The 20,414-nt window shown below is 46.7% G+C and overlaps 1 protein-coding gene and 1 long non-coding RNA gene across 4 annotated transcripts in view; one reads left to right on the top strand and one right to left on the bottom strand.

The window, feature by feature from the left end:
• Positions 1 to 9,353, bottom strand: part of MAP3K20 (mitogen-activated protein kinase kinase kinase 20) — a 178,746-nt gene extending 169,393 nt beyond the window's left edge. For both annotated transcript variants that reach the window (XM_062187850.1, XM_062187870.1), the window contains exon 1: positions 9,279 to 9,353. The gene's annotated coding sequence lies outside the window, so the exon portion shown is untranslated. The remainder of the gene's footprint in view (positions 1 to 9,278) is intronic.
• A 176-nt stretch (positions 9,354 to 9,529) lies between these two features.
• LOC133766753 (uncharacterized) lies at positions 9,530 to 13,066 on the top strand. Of its 2 annotated transcripts, XR_009866750.1 has the most exons (4): positions 9,530 to 9,744; positions 10,962 to 11,279; positions 11,684 to 11,811; positions 12,261 to 13,066. It is a non-coding gene; the product is annotated as an uncharacterized LOC133766753 (long non-coding RNA). The 2 variants fall into 2 exon arrangements; XR_009866751.1 differs by lacking the exon at positions 10,962 to 11,279.
• The last annotated feature ends 7,348 nt before the right edge of the window (positions 13,067 to 20,414 follow it).

Here is a 20,414-nt window from a genome sequence, read left to right as displayed (position 1 = left end):
CTGGCCAAAGCCAAAACCCAGAAGCTTCACGTGGGTCTCCCATGTGGGTCTAGGGGTCCAAGCACTTGGGCTGTCTTCCACCGCTTTCCCGGTGCATTAGCAGGGAGCAGGATTGGAAGTGGAGCAACCAGGACTTGAACTGGCACCAGTATAGGATGCTGGCACTGCAGATGGCGGCTTAACCTGCTGTGCCACAATGCCAGCCCCAGCTCTGGTGATACTGGCAAAGCATCATGGGCTTGGCTGAAAACCATGAGATTCCCATTCCCACATACATAAATGTCAGAAAACATGTGAAGGGGCTTCAAAGCATTCATGGAAAAAAGGAATAAACAATAACATGCATTTCCATAAACATTTGCGAAACCTCTGTGTGTGCGTGTATGCGAGTATTCTTCCTCTAAGTTAAAATTATTATTCTGAGAGAATCAACTTATGACCAGAAGAATGAAAAATCTGAGCTGATGGTTAATCATACTTACAACACTTAGGGGAACACTGCCATCTGACCAAGTAATATCCTAATTTTCCAAGTACATTCTCCACCAAGGACACCAGAATTTAACAATAAGACTCATCTAGACGCATTTATTGACAGAGTGCGCCAAACTAAGTATAATGATTTAATTCCACCCTGTGCTGTGGCGCAGTAGGTTAATCCTCCGCCTGCGGCGCCGGCATCCCATATGGGCGCCGGTTCTAGTCCCAGCTGCTCCTCTTCTGATCAGGCTCTTTGCTATGGCCTGGGAAAGCAGTAGAGGATGGCCCAAGTCCTGGGGCCCTTGTACCCATGTGGGAGACCTAGAAGAGGCTCCTGGCTCCTGACTTTGGATCCACTCAGCTCTGGCCATTGCAGCCATTTGGGGAGTGAGCCAGCAGAGGGAAGACCTTTCTCTCTCTCTCTCTCTTTCTCTCTCTCTCTCTCTGTAACTCTACCTCTCAAATAAATAAAAATCTTTAAAAAAATACTTTTCAACAAAAAAGACAATTTTTTCCATGCAACATTCTCAATCCTAATTCTTTAGCATTCTAACTTCTGTTTCAAAAACTCTCACAGCTCTTTTCAATGTTAACTATCCAACAACATAGAAGTGGATTAGGGCAGGAATATCACATAAATCAAAGCACAATAAAATGTTACAACTCCATAAAGATTGAAAAACACAAACAGGGTGGTTGAATTTAATCATCTGAATGGCCTGCCAAATTTTTTTATTTAAATATTTCCTTAAATTAAAATTCAAAAGATTGTAACCAGTAATTAAATTGCTGAAAGTATATGAGTATAGCATCATGAGCTAATTATCAAAAATGTCATCATATAAAGATAGGAAATCTTAAAAGGAGTGTTACTTTACTTTTTAAAGTTTTAGTCTTCACCAAAAATAAAAGACTTGGTCTCTATGCATATCTGTGTTTTGCCTCTTGACTTCAGATCAATGTTGACCTCAAATAAATCATTTGCCTCCCCATGACCCTTATTTTTGCTGAGAATTAAAAACAAAATGGATGGGCCTTTTGCACAGCGGTTAAAATGCCATTTGTGATGCTCACATCCCCTACCAGAGTGCTTGGGTTTGAGTCCTGGCTCCGCGTCTGATCCAGCTTCCTGCTAATGTGCACCCTGGAAGGCAGCAGGTGATGACCCAAGTGCTTGGGTCCCTGTACCCACATCAGAAACTTCAGAGTTCTGGACTCCTGGTTTCTTACTGGCCCAGTCCCACTGTTGTGGACACTTGGGAAAAGAACCAGCTGATGGAAGTTATTTTTCTTTCTCACTCTGCCTTTCAAATAAGTAAGTAATAAATATTAATTAAAATAAGTTTAAGAAATAAGACCCCCCCTGAAACTCTAACTGTAACAAAGCAAAGTTTTAGAAGGAGGTAGAAATGAGTTTGAACTCTGTCTCCGCCTCTCAGTGACCTGAACCCAACACTTTTTCCCAGATTATGACATCTCCAGACCCAGCAGATAAAAGGCCAAATCCTTTCCAGTCAGTGTCTCAAAACTGATAGGCCAAAAGCCATCAAGTGTGCAAAGTGTTACCTGACTTTTTCGACATCTTTCTTCCAAATCATGGCGATTTCAAAATGGAAGCAAGGGAAGGACTCACGTCAGAGAGAGCTAGCAGCCAATCCAAACTCAGGAGCCGTAAGACCCCAGGCAAGAAACAACACCCCTCTGGCCTGAGTTCCTGCAGGGCAGTAAAAGCCACCTTGCACAGCTGGCAGCAAGTGGGAGCTTCTACGATAGCACCTCACACAGTGCCCAGCACCTTGCACGCCAGTGATCAATGGACACTGTGGTTTCTAAACATTCAAGCAAGCTTGGTTATCACACTGAGTCAGCTATCTCCTCACCCTTCACAATCAGGTATGCTTTCCTGTCCTCGTCATCAAAACTGGTTTATATTCTTCCCTCTACATTAGTTTTTCAGAGCAAGCATTAATAAATGCATGCACTATTTTTCACCTTTTTTTTCTTTGTGCACGTGTTAATTATTTCTAACTTCTCTGTTGCTTTGGTTGGTTTTGGTCAGTTTTGCAGGACCTTACCTCATTTGGTTATCATAATTTTGCTTCTTTCAAACTTTCTTCTCAAGGAGAATATTTTCAGTTTTCAAAGGCAATACTTGCATTTTTTAGACACTAGAGTCTCTAGGGTCTCTCAGTTCAATTGCAGCACTCACTCTGGTTGGGTCTGAGAGTATACCCACCTTCCATGGTGACTGCTGTCATCCTTCAGATCTTATCTACTGCATATCAAATAGATACCCACATCAGGAAAACCGTCACCTGCTCCAGGAAATGCCTGAAAATTGTAATTTAAAAAATACATCTACTCTATAAAAGCATAAACTTTACTAGAAAAAGGGTTTTGAAATTTTCTCTGAATGTTTCCATCAATCAGGTTTATATAAACCTATTGTTTCTGAGTCTCTTTTCTTATACCTAATTAATACTTTCCTTTCCCCCTTCTTTATAATAGTTACAAATTTATTCTTCATATAGCCCAAGTCCTTGGGCCCCTGCACCCATGAAGGGACCCAGAAGAAGCTCCTGGTCCCTGGCTTCAGACCAGCCCAGCTCCAGCCACTGTGACCATTTGGGGAGTGAATCAGCGGATGGAAGATCTCTCTCTCTCACTCTCTCTGTGTCTCCGACTTTCAAATGAAATAGATAAATCTTTTTTTTTAAGTTTATTGTTCATACAATACAGGAAAAAAATGAATTTATCATGACCTGATATGACAAAAAACAATTTTAAAAACAGCCTTCAGCCTTCAACCAATTATTTTGCCAAACTTCCTGTCCTAACACTTATTCATGCTAGTGTTATTGCAGCCTCCTTAATGCAGATCAGTGAATAAGTTAATAAAAACTGCTTGATCACCATGAGTATTAAAACAATGTCACTTTGGAATCACTGCTCTGCAATTATTTTTTTCTCCTACAAATCTTATCTTCAACATAAACAGGGAAAGCTTTGATTCAGAGCATTTGGCCATGACACCAAGGTCAAAGATTCAAAGATTCTATTCCTGAACAGAACATCTATTCTACTAGGATTCTTTTTTTTTTTTTTTTTTTTTTCATCACAGATAAGTAGGTAAGTGGGTAGACAGACAGATGAAAGTTGAAAGACCAGCTGGAGGACACTAGGTAAAGGAATGGACTGTGTCTACCCTGGACCCTCCTTGCTCTCTCCCAGGCCGGGCCCAGAAAACAATGTGTCTTACACAGAACCGGTTGGGCTCAGCCACTAGAACTTCTCTGGGCAGGGCTACCTGAGAGAGGAAAGAGAATCGCTGTGGTGTCTTTGTTTCCCTCCATCTTTGCTCTACCATGAAAGCCATTTTAACTCTCTAGCTAGAGCAAAGGGGAACACAAAATCCAGCTAGCTCCGTGAGACACCGTGCTTTCCCTCTACCATCCCAGTAAAGCAAAGCTTCCACGACACCTTCCTTGCGGAACCGCTGCTCTCGGGAGGGAAGCAGGAGCAGGAGTGTGGTTGGCGGGGGCACTCCCGCCCAGCGATACCACAGGGAACGTATCACTGCCCCAACAAGAGCCCACGAGGATGCGTGCTGTGGGTGCGCCCCACGGTGGCTTCCCCGAGCTAACTGACAGGAGGCAGCCTGCGGCACAGGAAGATGGTGAGGGAGCACGCACCGCGCTGCGCTGATGTGCAGGGAACCGGTTCGGGAGGAGCTCGCTGCTTACGGGGCAGTGGCTCAGGGTACAGAGCCTCCTCCGAGGGCCAGTCTGCCCCCCAAGCCCCCGTCCCTAAGGCCTGCGGCTACCCAGCACCGGCTCCTGTCCAGAACCATTTTCTGTCAAATACAAAAGGCCCTAGCGTCCTGGCTGCTGCTGGAACAGGTGCACTTTGGGCTGATTCACTGAGTGAATGCCCCACCTTGATCTAAGAGGAGAGATGACAGGAAATGGAGACGTGGAAACTCCAAAGGGGCAGACACTGGTTGCAGCTATTAGCTACTGCTTGGGAACCCCACATCCCATATGGGAGCACCTGGTCCCAGTTCCGCTGCTGATCCAGTTTCCTGCTCATGCACACCCTGGGAGGTAGCAGGTGATGGCTCAAGAGCTTGGGTCTCTGCCATCCATGAGAGACCCAGTTTGGGTTTCTGGTTCCTGGCTTCTGGCCCAACTCTGGCTGGTATAGCATTTAGGGAGTGAATCAGTGTATGGAAGTTCTAACAAAATAAAAATAAATGTAAAAAAACTAAAGCAGACAGAGCAGGGCCCTATAATATGTTTTGCTGGTCCAGAGACAAAACTATCTGTCGGCAGAAACTGCAGAAAGAATGACTGGTTAGTAGAGCTGCCTAACCAGAGAATATTCTGGCTCTTTCCAGGTGAAGGGTGCTCAGTGGGCGGCAGCTCCAGAGCAGGAGGCACAGCGCCAGGCAGGAGAGAACAGTGGGTGTGGCTTTAGGCTCCACCCCGACCCTCGGAGGGCTGCAGTATCACCAGGACCCTCGGAATATAATAAATACAATGAAGCTACTCTCAAGTAGGGAGGACCCCCCTCCTCGGAGGGCTACAGTATCAGGAGCCTGATTCTGAACCGTGTGGAGAAGGATGGGGAGGAGCTGAAATGTCTCCTCCCAAACTGGGTAGGAAGCAGAGAGCCACACTGCAGAGATCCCCCCCGTAGCTCTTCTCCCCCCTTTCCCCTTTCCCAAAGTTAACAGTACTTGTCCTCTTGAGCCACAGGATCAGCTCAGAAAGTGGAAACTCTGGTTGATCATCCTACCACTATTCTTATCCCAGCAAGATACAACCACGTTGTGCAGCAGGGGCTGGGCTGTGGAGCTGTGGTCTGCAGTGCCCTTGATCGGAACCTGTCCCACGCTCATTCCCACACGCAGGGTAGAACGCACAGCACACAAGGTGTATGAACAGGGGGCGAGCGTTTGGCCCAGGGGTTGTCACTTGGGACACGCGTCTCACATTATGGTGCAGGGTTAGAATCTCAACTCTGCTTCCAATCTGCATGTACTCTGGGATGCAGTGGTGAGGGCTCCAGCAGCTAGGTCCCTGCCACCAACACGGGAGATCCACATAGAGTTCTGGACTCCTGGCTCTGGCCTGGCCCAGCCGTGACCCAGCCTTGGCTGTTGTGGGCATCTGGAGAGTGACCCAACAGATAGAAGCTCTTTCTGTCTTTCAAGTAAATAAAATATGTATTCCAAAAAATAATAAATAAGGTATATGAAAAATAACATGTCCTGCAGCATCAACTTTAAGATTTGGAATGAACATGGGTCTGTTCTATTTGTTCATATCAACAGAACATCATGGCAGATAAAGCAACACTTAAATATTTTAATGTTCCAATGAAGATTCTGAAGTGCTGCCTTCCCCAGTGGGCATGTAGATGTACAGTTTCTTGAGGGAACAGATTCCTTCTTCTCCATAGTAAGCTACTCTGGTAGAAAAGCTCGAGATGCAGAAATTTACTGTTCGACCTGCAGACGGCAACCCTTCCCTCCTCTTTGGTTTTCCTAAATGAAGTCTAGAGATGAATCAGAAGGAAGCATTTTGCCCCAGGCCAGCTGTGCTCACAAGCAACGAGAAGGACCCCAGGGGATTTCAGGGCTGGCCTCTGGGTCAGAATCTTTCCTGGCTCACATGACTTCCAGATCCCTCAGACAGACGTGTAAACGGGTTCATCTTCGCATTCTCCCCCTAGGCCCAAACACCACAAAACTGTGTATAAGCACAGAGGTACAGGAAGCCATTGTAAACCCCTTATACTCAAAGCACAGAGTAGTCATGAGAGGCTCCCGTCGAGTCCCTGCACGCACACTTACATAGGATCCGGGAGACAGGCGAGGCGGGCGGCTTTCTGTGTGAGGCTTGAGAGAGGTGTGGAAGAACACCTTGTGCCACCACGCAGCCACAGTGGCTGAGGTTTCAGGCACGGCTCTCACAGCCTTCACGTAGGCCCCCAACTAATACGTGTGGAAGCTGAGGACCAAGGCTGTGAAGGCTGCCCGCGCTGACTCCCTGGCTTGCAAGCAACACAACTGGGATTCACATACAGGTCTGATACCCAAAGACAGATTCTTTTTTTCCCCCACAAGTCTTTTGCCATTGTTTCATTCTGCAGCCTCCTTCAACTTTCCCTTATTTGCCTTTCGTTAAACAAGACCCTTTTCTATTACACTAATTACCCGATAGCTGTCTATACACCTCTAGGTCAGTATGAGGTGTTAATTTCCTATTAGCAATTGTGACGATGGGCTTAGGGTGTCAAATGAGTGGCTGCTCTGTTCTCATAGAATCTTCTGCTGTGTTGAGATAATTTCACTGCTGTTAGGGCCTAATCGATGCTCCAGCTGTCCGTAGGAGTCTGATACAAAAGCACCCACGGATCAGTCAAACCAATCTAAGCTCTAGCATTTACAGCTCTCTTTCCTTAACAGGTGCAGTTTTCCGGGCACAGCTGGAACTCTGCTTACTTGTGTGTAGCGGGGCAAGGTTAATAGCCACACTAGAAGTAGCCTAAATCTTCCCTACAGTAAGACGCGAAGGGCCTCGGCTGCTCCTATTACACTCAGACAAGCCACGGCGCCCCTGTCAATCTGTCCTGGGTAGAATAAAATAGAAAGCAAATGACCCAAGTTGATTTTTTTTCCTGACATCTCAGGATACAGATATAAGGCTATTTATTCAAGAATAACATATCACCACATACATCTTTTTGTGGTTAAAAAAAAAAAAACACACACGACCATGGATTCTCCCCCTCTCTCTTTTCTGCATCTCTCAATTTCTGAAGCCAACGGTTCGCTTCGCTCTCTCACTGCGCACGCACTTTATCTGACCCCTTTCGTGCAACATCGCTGCCATTTCTTGCATGTTTCTGCTGATGACTCGCTTCTCCACTGCGCGCCCTTGCTAACTCCTGCTCCTAAGGCTGCAGCCCTCTCCGAGTCAGCTTCAGTGCTCACTGCAGATAGGCAGGGAGCCAATGTATTGCCAATAGCACTCACTCTTGGGCTGACTTAAAATACACAGAGCAACTTGCCAGGTTTCCTTATTTGGCAAGAAGGTCCCTTAGTTCCCAAGATCTTTGACCATCCATTTTTAGATCCAAATCCACATGCTGAATATTTGGATACTACTTTCCCTGTGTCTCTCTCTTCAATGTGTCCTCACGCATTCCCTAAAAGAATAAGAAAGCCATCATCTAGTTTGCTTCCTAGACAAGAAAAGCACGTCCCCTTGCCATTGTAGTTTAGTGATTTACTCTGCAATTACTACCGCTAAAACTTGTTTTAAACAACATTTTTCAGTTCAAAAACAAAAACCCTCAAAATAATCCTGAAGTTATAGGAGGAATTAAATGGTGGAGGCCCAAAATAACTAGAGCACATCCTCCAAAAGACTGTTTCTTTTATTTTAATGCTCTCTTTTCAAACAAATGAAATTCATATTCATTTGCAAGCTCCCAAATCGCTCACTATTGTAGCAAGAATTTAAAACAAAGGCTCTCCACAAATGACCAAAACCATAATTAAAGCACAGCAGTCACATCTGGGGGGTGGGGGGGATGAGGTGGGAAACAACAACAACAACACGATATCCCACTGTAGAGAGAGAGGCCTACTACAAAGAAGACCTTAGCCGGTCTTGAATCACTGGTTTATTTTTGTCTCTCAACGCGTTTGGAGGTTTGGCTCCACGAAGCCTGGCTTCAGCGAAGGTCAGGAGAGCAAGGAGGCCCCCGAGCAGGGCGGGGGACACCTTCAGCCGCGTCCCAGCCCAAACGTCCCGGGTGCGCCGGGGGCCAAAGCCCCTGCACCGGGACTCGAGGGAGCGGGCTGCTGTGGGCCACCAAACGCTGCTGCTTTCATTATCAAACTGCCCAAAATAGTAACTAAGTTCCCCCCAGAAACGGTGCTTATGCGGGAATCTCAGGAGCAGGCGAAACGTACATTTCCAAGAACCCAACAGCGGCGCCCCGTTTTTTAAATTTTTTTTTTTTTTTTTTTTTTTGCCTTTTTTAGGCGGCTCGATGACATTTCGACGGCTCTGAATCAAAGTGTTCCTGGAGCTGTCAGGAGCCAGCCAGGCGTGGCGGGGGGACCTCGGCGGACCGCTGCGGACCCGGAGCGGGTCTCGGAGCCCACGCAACCCCGCGCCACAGTGGGCGCCGCACGCGGCCCGGGACGCGGCCGGAAGGGCAGGGGGGGAGGTCGCTCGGGTGGGAGCCTCCGCTCGCGGCCGAGTCTCACAGGGAAGCAGAAGTCGGCTGTCTGTCCTCGCACCCACGCACGCCCGCCCGCACGCCCGCCCGTGGGAAGGGGCCCGCAGCCGGCTCCCCCACCGAGATTCCCCGGTCACTCTCCGCCGGGCCGGCTCCGCCTGCACGGCCGGCCGGAGCCCCGGGCCCGGCCAGCGAGGCCGGAGGGCGCCCCCTGCCCGCGCCGCCTAAGCCCGAGCCGCCCCGGCCTGCGCCCGGCTCTTCCGGACGCCAACTTCTCCGTGGGACCGGCCCCAACTTCCCAGAGCCGCACTCGGCCGCGGTCCGGCGCGGGCCCCGGCAGCGCTGGCCCCACACACCGCGGCCCGGCGGCCCCCGGGGGCCGGGAGAGAAGCCCCGTGGGGACCTGCAGTCCGGCTGGGTTCCCTGGCCCTTGGCAGGGCCTCCCTCGGCCCGGAGCAACCGGGACGACTTGGCGAGCGCGGCGGGGCCCTCTCCCTCCGTGCCTCCCTCGGTCCGCGGCCTGCAGCCTGGCGCCCTACCTGGCTCCCGGGCCGGACGCGGGCAGCAGCCGGGGGCGCGGAGCCCCGCGCGACGAGGGCGGCGGCGGCGGCGGGGGTCGGGAGGACGGCGGCCCGCGCGGCTCCCACGCTTCCGCCGGAGTCAGGAGTTGAACATTCCGCCTCTCCGCGCGGCGCCAATGAGCAGCACAGTGGCCGCAACAGCACCACCTACCTCCGAGCGCGGAACGGCCGCGCGCCGGCCCTCCCCGGCACGCCCGGGCCTCCGGGCCCGAGCGCCGGCGCCCGCCCCTCGGCACGCTGGAGCCCGCCGGGGCCCGGGGCGCCCGGAGCTGCGCGCTGGCCCTGTCGCTGGGCACCACCTTATCCCGACCGCAGACATAGGCGCTGGGGAGCCAGGGAAGTCAGTGCTGTAGTGGGGAAGGGGCAGACTCGCACAGAGCTTCCCGGGGGAAACGGGGCCCCAGCCGCCTCCGTGGAACCACCCGTGAGTACCCCCGCAATTCTGCGGGGTCCAGGTTGAGGAGACAGAGCCAGGTGGGAGTGGACGCTGGGGACCGCGGCGATTGATTGTGAATTGCGGGGAGCGCGGTGTTTCCGTGGGGGGACAGGCCAGACAGGTGGCGAAGGCGTGAGTCAGGCTGTCCCGGGTTTCGATCTTGACTTTTCTCACCCGTGAACACGGGGGAATTGTGCAAAGCGAGTCAAGGGGGGGAGGTGGCTGCTTGTGTTTTTAGCTTAGTGGGGGTTTAGCGCAGTCGGCTCTGGCTGTGCGGTGGGTTGCTAGCGGGAGGCACAGCAGTGCGACTGTTGCTATGACCTGGTGGTGGGATGGTGAGGACCCGAGGCAGAGTGTGCAAGCTGGAATTGTAGAAGAGAAACATCGAGAGACCTGTTTCAGGAAGAGGCGTGACCCAGGACATGTGGAAGACAAGGCGAGAGGGAGAGGACGCCAGGGTTTCAGGCCTGGGTGACTGGAAGAGGGATGGTGTCACTGACAGGAATAGGAACAGGGGACGCTGGCTTTTTGCCAAGTTTGAGGTCACCAAAGGAAAACCAGGTAGAGGTGCAGCAGCCGAAACACCACACTGGCATTCAGAACACTGGCCACGAGCACTGTTGTACAGCTTGCAAGTCATCCATGGAGGCTAAGGACATGCAGTGGAGGATCGGGTGAATATATAGGTCAGGAAAAACACAACTCTTTATCCCTTTGATACAGACTGAGGATTTTAGGATTATTAAATTCTATTTTGGTAACTGAGAAATTAGGATTGATAAAAACTGTCAGGCTAAAAAAAAATTCCTAATGTAGGTAATCAAATAATTGTTGAAGCCATCTAACCATAAAAGGGAAAATGAAGGCACTCAAAGCATGTTCAGGCCGGGCTCAGGCTTAGGGATTCTGCAGGCATTTTACTTTACCTTCCAAGGCACCCGACCAGGAGAGGGTCGGGGAGCCAGGGGACCTGGCTGTGGTCTGAGTCCTAGCAGTTACCGGCGGGGCACTTTGCTGCCTAGGCCTGGCTCCTGCTTGGCAAAGCGAGGGGGCCTAATGAGCTGTTAGCTGCAGGTTCCAGCTTTAAAACGATGAAGTGAAGCTTCACATTTGAAGCTCACGGCTTCAGAAGCTTAAACTTTTTGGCCACCTTACCGCTCCGTCCTACCCATCTTCCCTTCCTTCTCCTTTCTGCCCATAATTAGGATCAAAGAATAACTATGAGGAACAATGAACGCCAAAGAGGAAGCTCTCAGACATGCTTGCGTGGTCATCCGGAAGGCATTGTCTTGTCTTCCCAAGTAGGTTGTAAATTCCCAAAGGTCTCTTGTCTCTGTCCAGAGCTGTAATAAACACCCAATAATTGTGTGATAAGCTTCTAGCTTCTAGCCTGACCTTTCTTTTGCCAAGCTGCCTGCTCCCTTATGACTACATGGCTCTGATAAATGCAGACAAGGGCTTCTTCCCATCAGTGACAAACCATGTTGAAGGTTTCTTTGCTACTTCTCACCTGGCAGATACAGGTACGTTTACCAACATAAACAGCGCTAACAAAGAGATCTAGTCAGACCTGTCTTAGCAAACCTTCCTATTCCTTTACTTCAAATGTTTCCACACTAAAAATAGATGTGCTCTGGGCAGTGGGGTGGCTTGGAAGTCCTTCACACCCTCTTACATCCAAGAACACCCTGCAAAATCAACTTGCAATGCAAGGAAAACCAGTGTGTTTACTGTGTAAATACAGCTTTAGGGGAAAGCTCCTAAGCCCCACTCAAGGATACTGTTCTCCCTAAGCCCCTCTTAACTGGAAACCCTGGAGCTGCCACCAGCCGTCAGTGGGTCGGAGAAGCGCAGACCTACATTCTATTCAAGACAGAAAGAAAGGGACTCAGAGGCCAACAGCATTGTTTATGCTCCCTTGCCCCAGGTGGTGACAAGCTCCGGTGCAGGCTGGCACCCCGGAGGACTTCCTCTAGCCATCTCACTTCTCCATCTTAGATGGTGAATACTTACTGTCTGCATCACAGCCACGAATTAACCAGCTTTTATACCAAGGTCAGTACAACTCTGAATCACTGGGAAATTAAAACACACAAGCAAACATCCTTTAAGATTAGTAGCCAGTACCTTAATATCATAAATGAAGCCTTGGTTACTGTTTGAGCTTAGCTGTTACAAAGAGATACCACCTTTGTTGGGTTTCCTGGGGCATGACAGCAGCAGAAGGGCAGGAAGCGTATTGGAGACTTTTGCAAAATTTATTCAGGAAGACTTGACTGACTGTAGGGCACAGCGCTGAGCTTTGTTGATGACAGTGGTGAGGGAGGTGTGGTCCCTTCTCTTCCAGAGTTCCCGGAGTGCAATGGAAAAGCCAGCAAAGACACAGCAATTGTACTGACATGTGCTCTGCAGGGGGCAAGGGTGAGGGGCTTACAGGAGGGCACCAGACAGTTTTGGGAGGTTGATGAAGGCTGCCAACTCAAAGAAACTCTACACTGATACAGGAAGAATGAAGAGGATCCGTTGGACAACAAGGAAGGGGACGTATGCCGGGCACAGGGACCAGCAAATGCAGACTCCAAGGAACGACACCACCAGAGCAATAGTCCCCGTGTGGCAGCGATAGTGGCAGCAGTGACAGTACTCAGGATGATGACAGACACGGCCAATATTGACTGAGTATTCGAATGCCGCGCACCCAATAAGAGTTTTACATGCTCTTGCCGTCTAGTCTTCACACTGCCAGGCAGCCTGCACGTCACCCACACCATAGGGCAGGAGAAAGCCTTGAGAAGCATGCACAGCTTGCCTGCCTTCAGGGGGCAGGAGGTAACCAGCAGGGCTTGTTTTTTTGTTCAAGCTGTTCCCCAGCGTTTTGCTCTCAGGATTTCTTTATACTCCATAGAAAGGTGTCAACTGATTTTTGTTTGTGTGAGCTACCCCCATCAACATTTATCATGGAAATTAAAATGGAAGGGGCAGGTGTTGTGGCACAGCTGGCCAAACCAGGGCCTGTGACACCCGCATTCACATCGACTTGTCTGGCTCAAGTCCTAGCTGCTCTGCTTTCCATCCAGCTTCCCAATCATACACCCAAGAGGCAGCCGACGATGCTCTTGCGTTTGCCACCTGTGTAGAAGACCCAGATGGAGTTCCTGATCCTCGGCTTTGGCCTGGCCCAGCCCTGGCTGTGGTGGGCATTTGGGGAGTGAAACAGAAGACACAAGATCTCTGTGTCTTCTCTGTCAGTCTGCCTTTCAAATAAAGTAATATTTTTAAAAAATTAAATATTAACTCATTTAAAACACAATAAGCCCACTTATGCTAACGTATATAACATGTTTTACTAAAAAAAACCTATTATCCAAATTTTTAAAGATCAACAGTGTCATTATTTTAGACTTCTGAAAATCTCTTTAAGATTTTTTTCATTGGAGTGGGTGCTGTGGCACAGCACATCCCATATTGATGGTCATGTGGGTTGACAAAGGCCTACTGATTCAGTCTTGAGTCCTGTTCACCATTCACTCTACCATTGTTTGGTGCTATTCTCTAAATTTTTAATGTCAAATTTGTATGAGTTATAACTGAGCTTATCACACCCTTTCAGCACTGAACCGGGCTCTCTCTCCTGTTCTGCAAGAAAATGCATACATTCCTTCCCCAAGGACTTGAGCGTTGATAGGATTTCCTGACAGAGTCTGGTAACCTTTGACTGTGAACACGAGGCCAGCATGGATGGATTCAGGGAAATCAAGATGTGCCCAGGGTTTTCACTGGAATCACAGAGAACAGTGTGGGTTGGTTTCAGGAAACACTTGACCCAGTTTCTCGGGCTGGCTTTATCAGCCAGGAGACCACAAAGATGACAGCACGATACAGAACCTTGCTATCAGGCTGAAACCTGAGCCGTGAGTGCTGCTGCGTGGGTTGATGCTCTCATAGCGAAGGGCTTCCAGTGGTAGGTGGTTGGGCTCTCATCTCTCTCCTGCACATCTCAGCAACTTAAATGAAGGCCTGGTGGCATGCATATCTAATAATGTGAATTTAGAAGGAACACCTAATGAACCAGGTAGAATACCTTTGCTCAGAAACTTATATTGATGCCTCACGACTTGTCACATGGAATCCATCCTCCTTAGGAGGCATTCAAAAGCCTGCATTGGCTAAACCAAATTTTGCTGCCCAGCATCACCTCCCATCTTCGCAGGCCTCTTGCTTGCATGAAACTGAACCACAAGCCTTCCAATCTCCACACTTCCCGCCTACAGTTTCCTTTTAAACTCTATTGCTGGGGCTGGCGCTATGACATAGCAGGTAAAGCCACTGCCTGCAGTGTCGGCATCCCATATGGTCACCAGCTCAAGTCACGGCTGCTCTACTTCTGATCCCGCTCTCTACTATGGCCTAGGAAAGCAGTGGAAGATGGCCCATGTGCTTGGGCTCCTGCACCCACATAGGAGACCTGGAAGAAGCTCCTGGCTCCTGGCTTTGGATTGGTGCAGCTCTGGCCATTGTGGTCATTTGGGGAGTGAACAAGCAGAATGGAAGACCTCTCTCTCTGGCTCTACCTCTCTCTGTAACTTCTTTCAAATAAATAAAATAAATCTTTAAAAAAAAAAAACAATTCTTGCTTTCCAGGCCCAGCTAAAATGCTTCCTTTCCTCAGAGCTGTTTCCAATTCTTTTCTCCCTTAGAATCTCATGCTACTTTCATATATAATAAAAATCTTTTTGATCTTCCCCCATATCATTCTTATCAATGTGCCTGTCATTCCCTTCTCTTCACATATTCTTATTTCAGTGTAAACTCACCCAACTGACATAGAGCACTCCTTGCAAGCCCTTGATAAATATTTATTGAAGAAATGAATAAAGGAACAGAACATCATAATTGGATTATGGTTCAAGTAGCCACATTGAACTCTCTTGGTACTTATTTAAGAAAGAGGACAACAACTAAATCTGTATGCATACGGATTCTGTGGTAGAAATTTTTTTTTTTTTTTTTTGACAGGCAGAGTGGACAGCGAGAGAGAGATACAGAGAGAAAGGTCTTCCTTTTCCATTGGTTCACGCCTCAATGGCCGCTGCAACCGGCACACTGTGCTGATCTGAAGCCAGGAGCCAGGTGCTTCTCCTGGTCTCCCATGCGGGTGCAGGGTCCAAGCACTTGGGCCATCCTCCATTGCACTCCCGGGCCACAGCAGAGAGCTGGACTGGAAGAGGAGTGACCGGGACAGAACCGGTGCCCTGACCAGGACTGGAACCTCGGGTGCCAGTGCCGCAGGCAGAGGATTAGCCTATTGAGCCACGGCACCAGCCTGTGGTAGACATTTTATTAGAACTTTTGCAAATGTATCATTTAATTTCTTCATTTTTTCAATCTATAAAAGAGGAATTGAGTTCTCAGATATTCTATTAAGTAACTTGCTCAATATCATTAAGATAATCTATGGTGATTTTGGGGTATAAATAAATTCTGATTGTCTGGTTCAATGGCCCACTTTCTTCTTATTGTACTGTATATCATGAGAAATATAGACATTTTTGGTAAATAAATAGGCTATGGAAGCAGCTATCTGTGTCTCTAAACCTTTTTCAAATATTGCTAAAAAGTGTCCTAAATCGCTCAAAATTTTATATTCTTAAGACATTTGTGCATAACCAGGAAAAAGCCCATTTTTTCCCACAATATTTTGAACTTCTAAGTACAATTTATTTAAATAAAATTTACTAGCTAAATAGCCTAACTACAAAGTGTTCATATCCATTTAGATAAGATGATATAAGAGTTTTAAAATGTTAAGGGCTGGTATTGTACTGAAATGGGTTAAGCTGCTGCCTGCAATGCTGGCATCTCATCAGAACAATGACCGGAGTCTCAGCTGCTCCATTTTCGAATCCAGTGCCCTACTAATGGCCTGGGAAAAGATGGCCCAAGTGCTTGTGCCCTTGCCACCCATGTGAGAGACCTGGATGGAGTTCCAGGCTCCTGGCTTCCACCTGGCCCAACCCCGGCTGTTGCCACTCTTTGGGGAGTGAACCAGTGGACGGAAGAAGGTCTCTGTCTCTCTCTCTTCTCTGTAACTCTGCCTTTCAAACAAATAAATCTTAAAAAAAAAAAAAAGCATTGAATTAATGATTTCAGACTGCTTTGTCATAGTTAATGGTTAAGAGCAGAGGCTCAAACTCTCATAAAAAATATCTTCTTATGTAAGTATAGCCCCCTAAACAGTACTGAGTATTCAAGAAAGATGATCCCCAGGAGGAAAGAGCTTTCTGTACACAGGCTTTCAATTCCTCCACCACTGTCGCCACCCAGCATCCATAACTCTTGGGATTGTTCTACACCAGTTCTCATAGTTGCATCTGGCAAACAAGAATATCCTTTAGGGCCACTACTGTGGCACAGTGGGTTCAAGACATGGCCTGCAGCGCTGGCATCCCATATAGACACTGGTTTGAGTCTTGGCTGCTCTGCTTCTGATCCAGCTCCCTGCTAATGCACCTGGGAAAGCAGCAGAGGATGGCCCAAGTCCTTGGGCTCATGCACCAATGTGAGAGACCTGGAAGAATCTCCTGGCTCCTGTCTTCAGCCTGGCCCAGCCTTGGCCATTGCAGCTGTTTGGAGAGTGAACCAGTAGATGAAAAATATCCCTCTCTCTCTAACTCTGCCCTTCAAATAAATAAATATTTTTTTAAAAAAACACTCTGCCTCCATCACAGGTGCAGTGGTAGCAGATTCTACTCAAAAACAACACTAACATAATCTAAAAGAAAGCACACACAATACATTTACACAACCATAAAGTGCTATGGAAAGAGTCCAGGTTCTGAATGAGGCTTCAGCTTTAATAGATACAATAAATCGAGATGAGCATTCATCCCCAGGTAACTATGTCTCAGCCTCAGCTGGGCTGGTAAAACATTATAGATAAATTATTGTTTTCTTACTGACTGCAGAGCTTTTGGGAGACCCAACTTGCTATTTTCTGCATAAATCAAATTCTCAGCCCAACCTTCTAGACATTCTGAGATGTCGATGACATAATCCCCCATGACATTTAGATACATCACTAATTTCTTGGATTTAGGCACAAGCAGTAGGGAAGGGGGAATTCTTCTATCTACTGATATCTGGAAGACCACTAGTTATATTTAATAACATAATTATTAATTGCATTTCATAATCACTTATGAATAATGGAGTGACATCACTTGGCATTCACATAAAATTTTCAGGTATGTGGATATTTTTCATGGCTTCTTTTCATTATAAACAAGATTACATAATACAAATTCATTATCATTTGAGCTGTCCTCAAAAGTAACCTCTTTTTCTTCTATAAGTATTTTTAAAAATTACTTATTCACAGGGTCGGCGCTGTGGCACAGTGGGTTAAAGCCCTGGCCTGAAGCACCGGCATCCCATATGGGCACTGGTTCTAGTCCCAGCTGCCCCACTTCCAATCCAGCTCTCTGCTGTGTCCTAGGAAAGCAGTAGAGGATGGCCCAAGTCCTTGACCCCTTGCACCCGCGTTGGGGACCTGGAAGAAGCTCCTGGCTCCTGGCTTCAGATCAGCTCTGGGACATCTGGGAGTGAACCTATGGATGGAAGACCTCTCTCTCTGTCTCTACCTCTCTCTCTATAATTCTGTCTTTAAAGTAAATAAAATAAATCTTTTAAAAAATACTTATTCATTTATTATCTTTATTTGAAAAGCAGAGAGGGAGAGAGAGAGAGAGAGAGGGAGAGAGAGGGAGAGAGAGGGAGAGAGATCTTTCATCATTGTTTCACTTCCGATATGCTCACAATAGCTGGGGCTGCACTAGGAAATCAATCCAGACCTCTTACCTAAAAATTGAGCCATCACCTGTTGCCTCCCATGGTGTCATTAGCAGAAAGGTGGACTGGGAAGTGGAGCTGGGACTTGAGCCCAGGCACTCTGATATGGAGTGCGTATATCCCAACCAGCATTTGAACAGCTATACTTGAATGCTGCTCATGTGCATATTGTTTTTGTTTTAAGTGATACAACCAATCCCTGTATTTTATTCATCTTAATCACCATGAAAAATCTACAAGTAAGCAATATAGTTCCTCTGCTCTGCTCCAGATGGAGCTGGGGAATATAGCAATGACCACTTCCTAGGACCTGGGCCAGAACCTCTCAAATGAGGATTTACCAACTCATACTCTGAAAATCTTAGTCCAATTTCAAAGTCACATTTCTTTTATATTACTCTTTCTCAAGCTGAAATTTATCCAACGAATATTTCCCAACTTTTCCTTGCTTTTTTTGTTGCCATCATTGTTTTTTACTAACTTTTTAACGTCCATTTGTATTAAGCCCGTGTCCACATTGTTGTTTGTAACACCTTCCAATTTAGTAGCATCTGCAAATTTCATTAACATGCTATTTACTCCCTCTTCCAGATCATTAAAAAATGCTATTTCTTATGTATTAAATTTTGCGGTCCAATAGATTTAATTTGCTGTTGTAATTTCAGTGCGTGTTTTCTAAAGACACAATGCAGTTAAGAATGGTCTTAACATAGGCTTAAATCCATACCCAGTTTATAGTTATTTTACTATTATGCAATCCATTTGTGTTCTCTAATCAGCACTGTTGTGAGCTCCATTGAAGCCATAATCTATTGATTTTCTCTTCCCTCTTTTTCAATACAGTCATCATCTTGGCTTTAAATGCACAGCAACAGCAGAGTTAGAGCCATTGTTGTACTCTAATCCACAGCTATTTATAAAAGGAAATTAAGTCTTTGTTTTCAGTGGATAGTCTTCCACTGATTTAAGAAATGTTCTACATTAAGAAGTTTATTTTATAACCATAATATTTGATTTTCCCATGCAGAGTATCAATGCTCTAAGAAATAGATTCCAAATCTTTTAGACAAGTAAATATATAATAGATAAAATGTTTTATAGACTTATATAAAATATATTTACATATGTAAAATAGGAGTGTGTGTGTGTGTGATTTAAATAGGTCCATTCACTGAATTCCTGACTACATAGAATCCAGGTTGCTTTTATTTTTTATAACGGACTTAGACACGCCACCTTCACATCAGAGAATGAGATTCATTGTAGCTTTGCGTTACCCTGTGTCACACACCATCCTCATTAGGCCTTACAGCATCAGTTACCGTCTCCAATGAGATGAGGCTTCCCATGAATCACTTAGTACAATACTTATGCTCACATCTTGTTATTTTAATTCGTTACCCATAAGGTAGTCTTCATGTTTCTATATAATATTTCCAGGAAATAGTTTCTTTCCTTACTTTCTCAGACTTTCTCATTTCTAAATAGTGTTAAGGTGATCCCATAGTAATCTTTTCTTTTCCCCTTTGAGAAATTTATTTAATTTCCAACCCTGAGTCTCCCCATCCCCAAGTTGTTCCTGATAACTTTCCTGTCCGTTCCAGGATGTTATTGTCAAGTTCCATCAAGGTAATTTATGTGAAAATGTTTTCTAAGTAATATAAAATCAAACAAATGGCATCATTTTATTGAAACATAGTCAAGGAAAATACAGATATTCATTTCATTGTGAAATGAAAACTCTATATTTCTAGATTTTTCCATGTCGAACTTTCAGTAAATGTCAGAAGACATGCTATATTTTCATATTTGACTTTCAATGCAATTGAGGATGTGTCTGAGATTTGAAGAGGAAAAAGTCTGCATTTTCGAATTTCTCTAACAACATACAATTTTATATTCCAGATTTTTAAATAATTCTACAGTAGACTTCTGGGTTAAAAAAAAAAAAAGGCATCATAGCCGGTGCTGTGGCTCACTAGGCTTATCCTCCACCTGTGGCGCTGGCACCCCTGGTTCTAGTCCTGTTTGGGACGCCAGATTCTGTCCTGGTTGTTCCTCTTCCAGTCCAGCTCTCTGTTGTGTCCCGGGAAGGCAGTGGAGGATGGCCCAAGTGCTTGGGCCCCTGCACCCACATGGGAGACCAGGAGGAAGCACCTGGCTCCTGGCTTCGGATCAGCACAGCGCGCCAGCCGTAGCAGCCATTTGGGGGGTGAACCAACGGAAGGAAGACCTTTCTCTCTGTCTCTCTCTCTCACTGTCTAATTCTGCCTGTCAAAAAAAAAAAAAAAAAAGGTGCAGTGAAAAAGCCAGGCTCTTTCAACATCTGACTTGGTGTGGCTGTAATCTGGTCATTGGAGGGGTGAACCAATGGAAGGAAGACCTTCCTCTCTCTCTCTCTCTCTCTCTCTCTCTCTCTCTCACTAACTCTGCCTGTCAAAAAAAAAAAAAAAAGTCATTATCAAACCAAGTAAACTCATTTTCCTGTACAAAACTCTTTTGGATTTTTCAAATTGTTTTTGAAGCCTTAAAAGAGTTGACTTATTGTTGAAAACACTAATTGGGTTATCAGTGTAAGTCTCCATCCAGGGAAACTCATGTTATGTGAATGCAGGAGATCCTGGTGCATTGGTTCTTGAGGTGGACTCCTCAGTCCCGTGCCCTTCTCCCATCCTCCTGCGGTGTTCCACTCTTCTCCACACCGGCCATGTTTTTCAACAATCCTGCCCATGTTCAACCTTCTCTTTCGAAATGGTCTCCAGCCCCCCATAATGATAAAGTTGTTATCGTTGGTTTCTTTGTCTGTGGGA

This window comes from Lepus europaeus, chromosome 1 (assembly GCF_033115175.1).
Source record: "Lepus europaeus isolate LE1 chromosome 1, mLepTim1.pri, whole genome shotgun sequence".
NCBI lineage: Eukaryota > Metazoa > Chordata > Mammalia > Lagomorpha > Leporidae > Lepus > Lepus europaeus.
The sequence above is the reverse complement of the archived record's forward strand: the minus strand, read 5'-3'. Positions and strand labels throughout refer to the sequence as shown.